The sequence below is a fragment of the Pipra filicauda genome, unplaced genomic scaffold, assembly GCF_003945595.2.
Source record: "Pipra filicauda isolate LSUMZ 115617 unplaced genomic scaffold, ASM394559v2 scaffold84_size4826128_pilon, whole genome shotgun sequence".
In the NCBI taxonomy this organism is placed as follows: Eukaryota; Metazoa; Chordata; class Aves; order Passeriformes; family Pipridae; genus Pipra; species Pipra filicauda.
The window spans coordinates 2,768,114-2,784,937 of NW_024105031.1; the positions used below are offsets into that span (position 1 = coordinate 2,768,114).

Consider the following 16,824-nt stretch of genomic DNA (forward strand, 5'->3'; position numbering starts at 1 on the left):
ACTAGATCATTCCTAAAAACTGACATACGATTTCTGAAATTATAAGGAAGTTTGATGCACTGGGTAGATTGTGAAATGAAAAGCAGAATTGATCAAATCCTCCCTTGTTACAAATGTTAAAATTAGTACTTTGAAAATCTATGAAGATTTTCGCTCTCTGGAACTGAGTGAAATTGCACCCTTTTCCAAATGACCTGCATCTGTCTTTTTTTCTTGTTAAGACTAGAATTACATGATAGCCTTAAGATTTTTTTTATTAACACCACTCTCTTCAACTGGCAAAGTGACAGGAAGATGCCTGTATGGTTTCAGAAGAGAGAGAAAAGGGTATTAGTAGCAGCCAAAGACATTTGAAGACAGAGCAGTTATAAAGCCAGCCTTGATGGCCTGCATGCCATGCCAGCTTTGCAATGATTCAATCTCTATAACAGATTGAGCCAAAATTTTAAATTAATGTATGTAATACTTAAAAAATTAAGTACTCTGAAGACCTGTTAAGCATTTAAAGGCTATCACTTTTCAAAGCCATACTAGCTGCACACAAGTTTTCTGATCACAAATCTATCATATTTCCCACATTCATCAAAGTCAAATCACAACAAGTGGGTTATTTAAAAGACATCGGTATGTACCAACGTGAAATACACACACAAAGAAACTCCAGACCATACATACATGTATGTATTTCAGAGAAGAGACTATATAGATGTTTACTTATTTGGGAGAATTGTATTACTCTGATACCTTGGGACATGGAAAACCATGTTCTGGCTGGGATCGAGTTAGTTTTCTTCACAGCAGCCTCTGTGGAGCTGTGTTTTGAATTTGTGATTAAAAGGGTGTGGATCACACACCAATGTTTTGGCTGCTGCTGGATAGTGCTTGCACAGTGTTCAGTCTCCTTTTTCACCCCCTCACTGTGGCCCCAGGCCAGCAAATGGGCTAGAGGTGGACAAGAAGCTGGGAGGGAAAAGGGCCAGAACAAAGACCCTGGATTGGTCATATACATACTGTAAAACATCATGCTCAGCAATAAAACTCAGAAGAAAGGAAGGGTCTGTCTTCCAAGGTGACTTTTGCCACCTTGGTGGCTTGGGAGCCACCAAGCTGCTTGTGGGAGGTAGGAAGTGATTTCCTTAGCATCACTTGTTTTTCTTTCCTCTTTCCCTAACTTATTAAACTGTCTTTATTTTGAACAAAGAGTTTTCTTGCCTTTTCTGTTCCTACTCTCTGCTCTGGCTGTGGGAGGGGCAGCAAGTGAACAGCCGTGTGGGTGCTTGACTGACTTCCAAGGTCAACCAACCCACTACATATGATAAGTTAAAGATCCTTTCCAACCCCATTTTCTGCTAAAAGGCTCAGCAGCAGCACCTTCTTAATAACGGGATTATTAATCTTAAGGGATTAATAACACTGTCCTCATTGTGTTTAAAATACCAGTATATAGAGGAAAAAAATATGAAGAAAAAGCAGCCAGGAAAAATGCTGCAGAGCGAGTGATAAAATGGGTTAAGTACGTAACTAAGAAAACTTACCAATTCAACTTCTTTTGGGGTTGTATTCTCATTACTTTGATACTAAACCTGTAGACACTTCTATAAGTCACAGAAAAAATTTTAGAATCTTAAGTTAGAAAGAGTCGTTTTACCCACTGTTGCCAAAGCATTTCCAAATTTTTTCTGAGTACCCCAGAAACTGCCATTTGTTTAGTCTAACCAGTCACAGTTCAGATTGTTTTTTCTAGATTCTGCTTCCAAATTATCTGTGGTTTCTAGTACTCTAGACAGAAAATGTGTCCAACAATCTTCTGAGGAACTATTCATTCTCCATATTTCCCTTGGGAGAAAAAGAGATTTCTCCCAAAGGTCTTGACAGAGATTGGAGTTCAAAGCCTCCAACCAGTATCAAAAGTAACAAAAGAATTCTCACTTGAAAACAAAACTACAATTCCTGGGAATCCTCCAAGCAGAAATTGTCATTATAAGCAACCAGGTTTATAGGTCATCTTCCTTAAGATTTTGGGATTTGTATTTAATTCTATGTTCTAACTTGAATCTACATTTAAAAATAAAAAATACTTTTTTTAAAAAAGCATGGAATAATATGGCAACAAGTAGTTTTTATCTTTTCTTTCTTTCAATCAGTAGTAAGTACATGGCAGCAATAAAGCTTGAATTCGAATCAGGAGCTGTGGAAGAAATCTCTTGTAGCCTCAGCTTTTAGGGATGAACACTGAGAATTGTCGTTTTTACATCTGCAGAATATTCTCCAGTTCCAAATGATTCACACTGACCTGCTAAGGACCCTTCAGATTTGACTGGATTTTATCAGTTCCCATCAGTATATTACTAAACACTACAAGCAACCACAGAACAGTTTTCTGTTCATTTTCATCTCTCATACACACCACAATTTTCCATTTCTGCTAAGCAAGGAGGAGTAATTTCAGTGCCCATGATGAGACTGCCACAGGTATCTTAACTTCAATGCAAGAACTTTGTTAAAGGATTCAAGCAGCAAGCAATTTCTGTTAACAAAAGGCCAGCTTGAACTCCTTGAAAAGAGAAAAAGGCAACAAGAATGAAGAAAATAACCTTCCTCTCTCCCGCATACAGAAGTCATCAAATCATTCCAAACATTTTCAGAAATAATAAGAGTTTTTTTCTTACATGGGTAAAAGAGGTGAATGGAAGGGATGCAGAATAAATAAAAGAATATACAGCTTTTATCTCCCTAGAGAGGCTAATTCTGGGAAGAATAATTCCAAGCATATTTGCCAAAACTAGAAGAAACAGAGTGAGCACATGCTGGAAGAAGGCTTCATCCAAACCATTAAAGAACAGTGTCAGTGATTTAATTCAATACTTTTTTTTTGACCTTTTAAGTTTTAATAGCTGAGAAAAGCCGTGAAGGATTCAATAGCTCACAGTTTAAGATTATGAATCCTTTGTGGAAGAATCACAGTCACACTGTATAGGGACTACACTTCAGTAGTGACAGAGGATAAAACAGATACGTTTAAATAATGCAGAGAAACAAAACAGAGAAACATGAACGCCAAACTTTAAATGAGGATGTTGATGTGACAGATATTTCAGAAACTCCAGGTAATGAAAACTACGAGTGGGAAATTACTGCCAACACACAAGTTCATGAAGTCAAAACAACCTGTGAAAGGTGGCTTACAGTTAAATCAGATAAACTAACTCTGCCAAAACATATTAGATGATCCCTCCGCACTGGGATTCCAGGTGTGGCCAATCTACTTTCACATACCGAGGAAGAAGAGCCTGAGGGACCCAGCACGTTGTTAACAATAGACTTCCATTTTTTCCAAGTAGACTGGATAGATGTTATGTTTAAAACAAGATTCCAAGAAATCTTTTAAGCTATACATCACACATGATTACTTTTAGGAGAGCAAACGTGACATCGGAATACAAATCAAAAAGTGAAATAAAGAACAAGAATAATGAATGATTTCTCACCATCTCACCCTATAAAAAAAGTTAAGGAGACATCAAATTAAACTAGCAGGTAGCAGAGTCAAAATAAAGAGGAGCCAGTATCTTTATCTTATCAGCACCTTCAAGCTACAGAACTCTGAGCCACGGGATGTTCTACAGATGCCAAAGTGCGCAGGGTTCATAAAGAAACTGGGAAAAAATAATGGGTACAAAACCTGTCCTTTAAATGTAGATACTAAATATGAGAACACCACCTCTGACTCAGAAAATCCTTGAGCAATAGGTCACTGAAAAATTAGGTTAGTATTGAGGCATAATGATATATCTTAGTTCATCATTGCATTTCTCTCTGCAAAAAGCAGGGCAGGGGGAAGCAGTGAACTTCTATTACTGAAGTAAAAGCACTTCACTGCCTGTCTCCTCCTTCCTGCACACTGAGGTTTCTGAGACACTGGGGGCTGCTGTCCTTGCTTCCATGCGCTGTGGAGCTTGAGAGGCTGTTACAGCACCCGGGCACCTCCCTGAGGCCTCTCAAACTCCGGAGAGGCTGCACAGCTGGATGCTTGGCTTCACAAAGCTGCCTTGCTGCAGCTCCCCTCCAGCTTCCCTATGCTGGCAGCCTTGGCTGCAGCAAAGAGCTCAAGGACAAAGCAGCCCAGGAGGCAAAGGCAGCAGCGATGGCTGCACTGGCCCCAGCATGACCGTATCCCCCAGGTGACCTTGCTGTGAAGCACCTGGGTTGCCAGAGGGGCTCCAATGTGGTACTTTGGTACCTTGTCCTTCCCTGTGCTAGAATCCAGTCAGAGCTTGTGGATCAGGGACAGGGCAGCCTGGACATCCAGTACTGAGTTGTCTTTTTCAGTTATGAGTTCATCCGTTACAAAGCCATGCAACTCCATTTCCCGTATTTTTTGAGCAGATTTTCCCCATCTAGTACTTATTTAGGGGGTAGACACACAAGTTTATGCTGTCCTCTTGCTCATCCTTTGCCTTGACCTTAAGCTTTGCCTTCCTTGCATGCTTCTCAGAGCCTGTACTCAAGTACTCTTCTGCATGTCCACTTGAGATAGGATGATGGGCTAGATGCAGAAAGGCCATTCTTAACAGAAGACTTCATAAACCTTAAGAAGAGATGTGTATTTAAGAATTTGTTTATTTGTGTGTTTCGCTTTAATTTATATTCCACTTTTTAAGTCTCTGATCCACTTCAGATTATAGAGGTTGTTGCACTACCATGCTTGCCTTACAGTACATGACTGAACAGAACAGCTCATGACTGCCAGTTTAAGAGCTTCCAAAATTCATCTTTTTTTCCAACAGGAACACCAGCTAAATGGAAGCGAGTTTTACTGAGGAACTTACATATAGAGCCTTTGCAACAACTCATGAAGCTACTTTAGCTCACGGCAAGGTTCCTACCACCACCTTTGTGGATGGCCCCAAGAGAAGAGGAATATATAATCACAGAATGGCTTAGGTTGGAAGGGGCCTTAAAGATCATCTAGTTCCAAGACCTCCCCCACACACACCCACAGGCAGGGATGCCACACACTAGACCAGGCTTCTCAAAGCCCCACCCAGACTGGCCTTGAACACTTCAGGGATGGGGCATCGACAACTTCTGTGGGCAACGTGTTCCAGTGTCTCCCTACCCGCTGAGTCAAGAATTTCTTCCTAACATCTAATCTAAATCTCTCCTCTTTTACTTTAAAATCATTCCCCCTTGTAGTTCAAACATAGTTTTGAGATATTTTCCATTTCCTTTATCCTTGGCTGTATGAAAGTGTAAAGGAAAATTAAATTTAAAAGAACCAGAGAACAAGAGATGTGCAACTTCAGTATTCTGTAACTTTCCCTCTTCCCTTTAAATATCCACTCTCCTTTAATGCTCTGACCTGCTTTGTTAGGTGTAAACTGGTATCATTATGGACCAGAAGCTGGTTTGGCCCATTTCAAACCCCACATCAACACAATATTCTCTTCCTATGTACATAATAATCTCCAAGCCACAAAACAAATCTGAAAGAGAACTACTATTTTTAATTAGTTTCAAATTAAATGAAGAATACTTTAAATATCTCTGCTTTTAAGTTTATACTGACAATTTTAAATGCAAATAGAATTCTGTTTTATTCCCACATCTGGCTCTTCCAATAAATCCTACGAATCAGGAACAAATATCATGAAAACTACAATTCCGATTCAATGATATAGTAGAGAAAAATAAAATGACTTTGTTCTTCTTATTGTTCTTAGATAACACAGGTCAACTACTGGAACTCACATAACAGCAAGGCCAGAGAAGAGACCCTCCCAGTCTAACACATAAAAAGAAAAAAACCCAAACAAACAAACAAACAAACAAACAAAAGGTAATGTGGACAGATTTAAAAGTGAAGGAGTTACGTGATGCCACCTTAAAAGACAGCTTTTTGCATCATTTGCTCATTTCCTCTATTTGAAAAACTGCCACATTTCTTTCCAAATTATTTGTTAGGGAAGATCATCTTAATCACAGTTCTGCCCTTTACATTGATTCCTGAGACCTTGTTTCTCTATGATATACAAGTGAAAAACAAATGTCTCAACCCTAATAAATTATGCAATAACTGAAGGAAAACAGATTGTGGAAAGTTGAACATAATAACTATCTTTAGTAAAGAATCTCAAAATGATTTGGTCAATGAATTGGAGAAAAGATGCCCATAAACTCTGGAATTTTTCAAGTTACAGCTTAAAAAGTCTTTTTTTCCCCCTAAATTCTTACATGTAAGCAAAATAGGGTTATAAAATTCTAGCAGGTGTCACCTCCTCCCAATCAGTTATTGTGACCACAGAAAGAAAATGTATAAAGTGAGATAATTACATTTTTCAGTAACAGTTTGGTTCAAAGTCTCCTAGAGTTTTAGAACATTTCTTATTGTGTTTTACAGTAAAAAAAATTACATTAAAACAAAGATTTCCTGGAGGCAGAAAGAAATGGTTTTTCATTGCTCATTTAAAACAAGTAATGACTTTGGCAAACTACAGAAACAGTAGAGATGGAAACAAAGAAGTTTCAAGGAGCACAATTTTTGCCTCACAGAGCTGCAGCTAATGTAACGCACAGAATGACCACAGACAGCGGATGAAAATGTTTCTTAGCAGTACCGTAATGTAAGACAGAGCTTCAAACATTTTATTTTCTCTAAAGTGTTGCCTCTCTCCCTTCCCTCGAGGTAGCAGGTGCCAGAACGGCAGTCTTATTGGTTTTCCTACTACAAGCTTACTCTCTGGGATGACCATGACTTTTATTAAAAGTAGGGCAGAAACAAAAGAAAAATACATTAGACCCAGAATTTTATTCTGTCTATACTAAAAAAGAAATCTTATAAATGTAAGAACCATCATTAAAAGAACCGTATTTCCAGAAGGAGGGTTAAGAAGTGTCACATTCATTTCACCCACTGTCATGTTGCAAGAAGATGATTTGACACAGAAGGATTTTGCTGCTGCTCAACAACTACCTCTCACAGTAAGATCTCCCAAGACACTTTACAGCAAGAAAGCCACTGGTATTCCAGAAAGAAAAAAAGAAAACACCATCACAAAATACTATTAAGTGTATCTTTCCACAGTGCTATACTGTGCTGAAATCCTCTATGAGCTACCAAAGTTGTAGGTAAAGGACTCAAAAATATTTTGCCTCATTCAGTCACATTATTCTTGCCATAAAACCCATCCAGAACTACAACCAACCATCTATTATTTTTTTCATCAGCTTTCAAAACCCGCCCTGCTACTTAGCAACAAGGAACATATGCAACACCAACACTTAACATACCTCTTTCTTTTTGTTATCATATGGAATTCTACATCTTCCAAGTAACTCCTTTAAACATTGTGACTATGATTTATATCTCAGCTGTCAGTGAAATCATCGTATTTCCCCTTCATTGCCAGCCCTGAAACCTGCTAGCATTCTCAAGCCTCTGGTTTCAGAAACTGTGGACTCAGATTTAAATCCCTGCCAACTTGTTGGCCTGAAATAATACAGAACTTTTTTTATCCTTTCTAGTATAACAAATTGAGAGCTTTGACATGAGGCTTCGATCTTTTTTTTCCTGAAGTTTTGTCTGTCAACAACAGCACTATAAGAATTTTTAACTGCATAATCAGCTGACTGGATGAATACCAATACAGTTTACATTGTCTTGAAAGGACTTCCAGAAGTTTGTTACCAAAGTCTTCTAAGCAAGTAAAAAGAGGAAGGTTCATACAACTGCATTGTTAACAATTTGGGACACAAACATCTTGTTATTTTTGTCATTCATTGCTTACTGCAACTATTTAATAATCTTCTTAATCCTCAGACGAATAATTCTCTGAGGTGAAGTATTAGATATTGTTCTATTTTCAGGAAGTTAATCTGATTGCCATACTTTGTGTGAGTTTGAGCACCTTCTTGCTCTTCTGGACTCTGACACAGGTGTCCTGAAGAGCCTCACACATTATAAAAGCAAAAGAAATCAAAGATGAAATAAAATAATCCATTAACGTGTTCTATGAGAACCTTAAAATTCAGAAATCTATGACATCCAAAATACTATCAGACTGTAATACACAACCAAGATCCTTCCTATGTAAAGCTTAATATAAAATGAAATCACTTTTATTACTAAAAAATTTTCAGCTGTATGCAATGTCCATGCCATTTTATTCTGGGCAAACAAATACACAGCCGGAAGCCAGATGTGCCAATCAGCAATACTTTGTGTCACCAGCACCATAAAAAGACTTTATAACACATTAAAAGACTTGTAACAGAACTCCCATCTCCTGTAAAGATGTTAATGGCAACCACTTCCAACACCAAGTATCATGGTTAGCACAGCCATTCTTACACAGTTCTTCATAAAGAAGGTTTTAAATATTCAGCAAAAGGTTTTAACAGCACTGTTCCATTGCCAGTTAGCGACAGCGATACCATTTAAATCTTTGATGATGACAACACTGAAAATAAATAAATTACAGTCCAACTTAGTATCACAATATTGCTAAAGCTTCATTATGCCACAGTGGATTTACACATTTGACTGGCACACATTTGGAATAACATTTTAGTCCTGCACTGCAAAAAATTAATAAAATTGAGGGAAAAAAATACATAAAAGGGCACCAGAGTGAAAAATGCAAAGAAAAACTTCAATAGGTGGAGCAACTAAATAAATCAAGATTCTTTAGCCCAGAAAAAAAAATTATATAAAGCAAATGCAAGGAACACCTTTTAACTAATCTGTGCAAAAGAGTGTTCTTCTAACACAAGAACCAGGGGATAACAGGTGAACAAGTAAGTGGTTGCCAGGTAAAACAAGGCAACAAAAAGGACTTCTTCACAGAACTCATAGCTGAACTGCCCTAGGATGTTACAGTGGAGAAACGTTTCCAAAAGTCAAACTGGCCTTTTATAATTAACAGGGGGGAAAAAAACCCTTAAGGCTTAAACACAAAGACATCTTAGCTTCAGATCACTTAAAGATGGAAGCAGATGCCAGGAAAGGAGGCTTTTTTTATTCTTCCTGTTGGAGGCAACGTAATGAGCAAAATGGACTTTTTGGCCTGACCCTGGAAACCATTCTTAAATTCACAAGGACTGGCGGCTTTTGAAGACTAGGAGAAATAGATGCATCTACCCCAAGCTGTGCAGTCAGCCTTCATCATAGATAGGTTCAAGCCCCAGTCCCTGTGGGACTTAAACCCCCTGTGAAGGATGACAGCCTTACACTGGAATCTGTCATTCCGTTCGCCACTCCTTTTTGAGGATTCACAAGCAGACACGAACTATTGCAGCGCTGCACAGAGCACACAGAGTTCTGCTCCAGCACTTTGCTGGAAAGAGAAGAATCTTCGCCAGCTGTTACAGAAGAAAAGCAGGGTATGACCAGTCTGTTACTGCTGAAGCAAAAAGGCCAAGCTGTGTGAGGGATGGGGAGAGACCAGAGATGGAAGGAACAGGCAGGTGGACACAACAGACAAGGTGACACAAACCTGAACCAAGCTGAGTAGGATAGCGAAAAACTTATGAATTCTTCCACAGCATACTACTTCTAAATCTACAAAATACAAAAAGATAAGACTCACAGCTGAAAGCACTCAATGCCTTCGCACACCACCACCGCTCTCAGAGCTGATTCCAGATCAGGCCAGCCACTCGCTGAAGAAGGACCAAGCATGAGGCACAAGGTGCATGCTATTTAAGATGATGAACAAATAAAGCTGAAAAATGTCAGCCTCAAACAATGCTTGTGAAACCCATCACTGCAACTACTACAACTGGGAAGAACAAAGAGAAATTAACGGAGAGTTGGGTTCAACAAATGAAGTACATCCAATAAGCTATATAATGCTCTTGAGGGCTCTTCAAAAGAAAGAAAAACATAAAATTACACGGACTCAAACTACTTATGTCTGCTCTAGCTTTCTCCACTGTGTGGTAGTAACGTGCCATGACTAAACAGAGTACTATTTCACATAAATATTAGTCTTGAACTCTAGGACTTACACTGGAAATGCTTTTTGCAACAAACTGCTAACAACGTATCTAAAAAAAAAAAAATTATTTAGTGACCATTCTCTGAAAACTACAAAGTACGTTTCAGTCGATTCAAGCTATTTCCTGAAGCAGTTTATTTCCAACTATTACTTTCTTCCCACCTTTATAGCAAAAATGTATGTATTTGTAAGCAAGTGAATATTGCAATGAATGTAAGTATTATTTCAGGAAATAGCTTGAATCAACTTTTCCTACAATATGTACATGAAAGATATTCATTCTGCTTCTAATTTACTAAAGGAAAAAGAATGGTAGAGTTTAAAAAGCTGCTCTCTTGCCTTTTCCTGTACCATTTACAGGAGTCAGCTAAAATCAATAAACAACTGCCTATCCTAAAAACACCAACAATAGGAAGAAAATCTAAACAAAAGTTTTGACAGCAAGCTGAATTCCTGTCCTTTTAGTCCATGTTACACTACGGTAATACAAGGAATTAAGCAATTAAATTAGTTTATATATTTTAAATAAGCAGCCATCTACACTTTATTTAAGGACTGCAGTTCAGAGTAAACAGTTGACAGACAATGTCAAACACTTTTGTCACCATGGACTAAGGTAATGAAATATATAAAGCATCCAGGATTTTCTATCATAAGAGATGCTTCACAAAACAAAACCCATGCAGACCGTTCTGCTCCTGCAGAATTTCAGTCATTCTTCCTCTCCTATCCTACACTAAAAAGGGCAGTAAAGAATGGGGATATGTTCACATACATGGATGTTAACACATCAAAGCACAAAAAGGCTCTGCTTTTTTTTAGTGAAAACAAAATAGTAATGCTGGTAAGAAAGAAAAAAAGAGATAAGAAAATAGCGGGGAAAAAAGTTATAATCACAGAAACTTAACCATAAAGAGATCTTGAAAATTCTGTGGAACTGCTTTCTACCAAAAAAGCAGCAGTTCTTTTTCTTCTGCAATACTGATTATCTCATAATTGAGAGAAAATATCAAACCATTTTCACCAATTTTAGCAAAGCTATTAGGGCAGTCATGACACTAATACACATAATATCAATTATCTGCTATATATTTGTAAGGTACCCATTTCTTAAACCAAAATAAAGCCCACAAACAAGTTTCTTTTATTACAGTAAACATTTTGTACAGTGAATGTTGAAGTCCGCCTCAATATCTTGTTATATTTTAGTTTTCATTTTATAAAGCTGTCAGTTGACATTCTGAAAAGGGATTGGTTTGTTTGTTTGTTTAAAGACACTTCCTGTCTGCCTGCACTTATTTCCAGAACATGAATGTTTGGGATCTGAAAAGATCCCTGAACATGGTATACAAGCTGAAGTACTCAGAGATATTTTATTAGTTATTCCAAAGGGTCAAATGACATTAAAAAGAATCCCAGGAGAGGCAGAAATGAATCACGGATATTTTACTTTCCCAAGGCTGCACCAGTTAACACTGTGAGCCTCGGTACTGCTGATTTCCAGTCACATGCCATATTGCATTCTTCACTGTCTTGAACACTGGTGTTCTGCGAGGTCAGTGTCTAGGAGGGAACAGGTGAGTGAACTCAGGGATGTTCCTATTCAGAAGCAAGGGACAGACGAGTCTATACAGACATCTCTAGAAATGAAACTGGTTGTGTACATATTAAGAGATGTACTGCAGTCAAGAGGATAGGTAACATATCTTTCCAAAGGATTGCTTCATGCATAATCTCCTAAAACAGGAAGAATTAAGTACAACAATGGCACTACCCCATGTCTAAATGGCATGCCAGATGTGAAAATCAACTGTAAAACAGTAACAATAGTCTTTATAAACCAGCTGCAAAACAGGGAAAGAGGCCAGTTACTACTTACTCTCCTTGAAGACAAACAAACCAGCCCCTTTGAAAGGACCTTTTTTTACGCCAATGCTGTAATCCAGTAATAATATTATAAATTTGTATTTACTATTATTTTAAAATATTTAGAAGAAACAATATTTTCTCATAAATTATATTTCTGAACTCGATTCTGCAACATCATATTGCCCAATTTACAGGTGGTAAAGAGTATAAATAATCGATTTTTATTTTAACTATGGAGTATAGGATTTGATCTTGTATTTAAAATCCATAGTCTACAATCACTTAACAAAAAAAGAAAAAATTCATGTATCACGATAATGGAAATGAGAGCATAGTTAAAACTGGATGTTCACCTGAAGGCAGAAGAGCTGCAAGCATATTAGAAGGTAAGTTAAAATCAGAAAGAACCTGACAAATTGAAGATATAATCTGAAATAATTAGAATGCTTTTAGTAGGACAAATACAAGCTTTTAAACTCTGTGCAGATGATTGCTTTTGCCCATTGCAAAGAGGAACAATCAGCCAGCAGCATGCACAGAAGGATCACAAACAAAAGGTGATTAAAAGACAAAGAGCATCATACTTAAATTTATTAACAGTTGATCCTGTAGCAGAGCAGCGGAGCAGAGTAGACTGACCTCTTGAGGTCTCTTCCAGCCCTATTTCTTAACATTCTTCAATGCATATATGTTGCTGATTTTTCTCATATTTTCCTCTTGTCTGTGCATATTAAACATAAATTACTATACACCTTTCCTCCCCCAAAATCTACCTGTTATTCTGTTTATATTTAGATTTCTGAATTTTGAGCACAATCCCACACAGGTAGGCAAAGACAAATAATTTAGAATCCATGTACTAGTATTACAATATGTATTTCAACTTAATTTGGCCCTTAAAGATTGACAACTAGCAAATTTTATTTAAGGGTTTTTCCTAATAGAGTCAATGCAACCAATACAAAAGTTGATGGCAATATCACCCATGGACCAGCAAAGGCTGGGAAACTACACAATTAACTTTTCCTGTCAGTCTATGTTTAAATCTCTTTTAATTTTCCATGAATGCAATCAAATCATGGGAGCAATGAATTATTTGTGAGCCATGAACAGGAGACCACTGCTCTAATTCCTAGTTTAAAAATAGGGTAAACTAATAGTCGTATCTTTGATCACGCCTGACAACAGGCATAAGTAAAAAACTCATCAAGTATTCATAATGACTTTAAATGCCATTAAATAATTTTTCACCACTGAACAGACTGAACGTGTTTTGTGGATAGTCTAAGGTTTCGTGGGAGTAGGGGGTGAAGGAGTCGCTATAATTCACACTAGCCAAGCTCTTTACTCAGTCAACAGAAATAGACAGATAAGCTCTTCCAGAAGAGAAGTCAGAAAAGCTAAATTCATCCAAATTAAGCTCCTGCTCCAAGTCAGTTTTTGGAAAAAATACTTTATCTTCGTGGGCTATAGTACATAAGCTAACTAAATGACATACTGAACTTGCATAAAGCAAGTATCCACATGTATACATTTCTACAAACACCTTTTTATTTTTTTTGTGTTACATATATTCAAATAAAACTCTGATTACTGCAGTCCGCAGAAACTGCTAATGCAAAGAAAAATATATACCAAATGCAATGCACAACATACCCACTCAGTGGCCATCACACATCTCAGTTCAGGGTCGCTGTTAACAAGTAGTAAACTGCCTGATACCTCTGTGTAATGTATATACATGATACTCTATGCAAATACCTAAGGTTTACAGCTTTTGTATCACAGAAGATATAATTTAGGATTGTTTTGGTGTTAAGTATTCTTTTAAAATATAGATTATATTTTTAAAAATTAGGAAACCAGTACACAATCAGTAGTAGAGGACAAAGGAGAATGAATACAAATACAGATAGGTGCTGGTCATCTTCTATAGTCTAGCTAAGAGCCCAACAAATCACAGAGACAGCATCCTCTAAAAGAAAGCTCCAGGATTCATGGAGCTGCAGTCAGCTATTCAGGTCTCTCATACTATCTGACAAACCACAGAGATGAGACAGAGCTACAACAAATCAACAAGAGGAAACTAAGAAACAGACAAAAACACACCCAGAAACAGCCTCTCAGAAAAACTACTTTGGTTGTCTGATTGAATAGCCGTCCAAGGTCAGATGTAGGGACAGCTCAACTATCACAGCCTCCTTTCCTAAATATATGCTTTTTTTTGTGCTATCAATTTTGGTGTCAATTAGCACATGTGCTCTGGGCAAAATACCTTTCACTGTTGGCACATTCACAAGCACAGATCTTCTGTTAACTAGGAATTCAGATGAGAATGTAGCATTCTGTTTCCAAGGGGAAAGAGCATGAGGAAACAAAATACCTAGTTAGTTCTCTCCTTTTTTCTTCTCTGTGGCTGTTTTCTTTGAACTTAAAGAGCCTTAGCACCTTTGGGAGTATAACTGCTCAATCAAGCTTACTTGCAAATGTGTGACAAAGTAAGAAGTTACTTGGGTATAAATGCATGCACATATAAATACATTAAAAAAATCTCCCTGCAGGAATATTTGCAATATGAAAGATGACTGAAAATCAGGTAATTTCATATGCTTTAAACTTCCAAAGCCAAATATGTATGATCTATTCCTGGGCCTCCAAAAAGACTTGCAAACATGCCATTGTGGCTAAGGTAATTTAGGACTGCAGAGAATCTAAATCTACTGAAAATGCTACTTTAGAGTTTGCCATGAACACAAAAGGCTTTCTGTTAAAGCCTTTAAAACAATCATAGTGGTAGAAAACACTAACTAACATTCTCCATATTTCACATTTTGTACACCTGATACAAACAGGTATACAGTATGAACTAAAGATCACAGAAGATTGAACAAGATAGTAACATAGACTGGTATTACAACAAGAAAAAAAAAGATCTTGATGTATATGCTGTATGTGACAGAAAGATACAGACATAAGCACGTTTAGTTTTAAAAGCAAAGCTCTGATGAAAATTAAACCCTTGAAGATCTATCTGCTAAATTTGGCTGCTCTCTTCTCACAGACTTTGAAACTCAGGAGTTGACAATGTTCAGCAAGTGTATGACTTTCCAAAATGAAAGCTTGACTTTATACCCAGAATAAAAAAGAGAGATACAAATTTGTTTAAGTTATCAGCCAAGAAATTTATTGGCCAGTACTGAGATCAGCATTGGTATATGAAAACAAACACCCCGGACTTTGCTTCCACACACATGTTGATAAAAACATTCCTGCTCACAGAATGCCAAAGCCACCTTTCTCCACATATTTCTCTGTGTTGTCTTCCTAAATAACTGCAGTCTCTCCTAAGTGTCTCTCTTCTCATTTTATTACTGGAACCTGTCTCCTAATAAAGACATATCTGTCCTCCTGGATCTCTCTCTGTCTAGGGTTATAGCTTTGAGAAACCAAGAGGTTCTGTAAGCATTTACTGGACACCCCTGGAAGCAAGCAGCTCTGAGGAAACATACCCATACACCACAAGTCATTTGCTGCCTTAAAGATTCTCAAATGCCTACCACCTCAAAGTCTCCCGAAGAGAGGCATGGAGGAACCTCACACAAAAATAAAGCAAGCTCACTGCCAACTGTCAGAACAGCTAAGAAAAGTTCACAAGATGCTTAAATCCACTTTGAACTGAAAGATGTAAATTCATTTTACAGAGTATTATAGGAAATGTAGGAAATTGCATAATAGGAATCCATAGCTAGTTGCACCAAGGAAAACACTAGGGAAAAATAAAACACTGACCACAAAACCCACTACATTCAAATAAGTAGCACATAAATTAGTTCACAAATCAGAAAGCTGAGAGCCTAATTCCCATGAACGCACAACATATCATCACTACCACCTCCTGAAAAATCAGAATCTCATAAATACAGAGAGTAAGGAATAGAAAGGGAAAAAGTATAAACACAGGTATGTAGGTCCTAGCCCTCAAATTTGGTTCAAAGGCAAGCAATGAAATAGGTTATTCCATAAAAATTACTAGAAATGAAGAGTACAATCTTTAATCCTTTCAGCCTAAACACAGTTTATATATTAGTGAAAGGCCAAGGAAACTACTATGTATGAAGATTGTATTAGTTTTTTCCAGTAGTAGTAATCCTACCACCTCTCATCATCCTAGGTGACACTTCAAACTCATATATCATCTTGTATCAAACAAGAAAAAGACAAATTGATGAAGGCACACAAAATTAATAAAAATAGACAGAAAAAAATATAGAGCTACCAGAAAAAGAGACAGAACAGAGACTGCAAGTAAGAACGGAAAGGGAAAAAAGGCAGCAAGTGCTCTTCTCAGAGTTATGAAAATAGACGACCAATGGAAGCACAGACTGAAACCAAAATAAAATACATATCTCTGCTCCTGATTTTCATGCACAAACATGTGGTTCTATAAGAATTTAATCTGAACTGGAACTTCATTCAAATGTCAATTTTTTTGTTTGCGACTCAAAAGCCCACACAGTAATCGGCAGACACAACATTTAAAGTATTAGATTTTCCATAAAGGTGCATTTTACGGATCAACTAACAATGTCATGTTTTGCATGAATGATGAAATCGACACCTGCATGGAACAGACCTGTTTCCTGAGCTTACTCCGTATCTTCTTTAAGAGCAGTTTTACATTCCTGATATAAATTATTAAAACATTTTTCAAAAATATATGACATTTTACTTTTTCCTCTCTGTTTACAGACTGTAAGAGCAGGCAAGAAGCATCTTAAGGTTTACTACCTGTGCCAGATGTTCCAAAAGGTTTCATAAAGAAAACCAGACATCAGCACAATCGAATTCAAACCACCTGTGAACTGCTGAACTAAGCAGGTAGAATAATATTCAGAATATATGAAGACAACTGATTTTTCCCAGAAGTATTAACAGTCATATCTGAAATAAATATGGA

General features: G+C 37.2%; 1 protein-coding gene across 3 annotated transcripts in view; it reads right to left on the reverse strand.

The window, feature by feature from the left end:
• Window positions 1-16,824, reverse strand: part of PLCL2 (phospholipase C like 2) — a 102,922-nt gene that overhangs the window by 81,221 nt on the left and 4,877 nt on the right. The gene's annotated exons all lie outside the window — the stretch shown is intronic.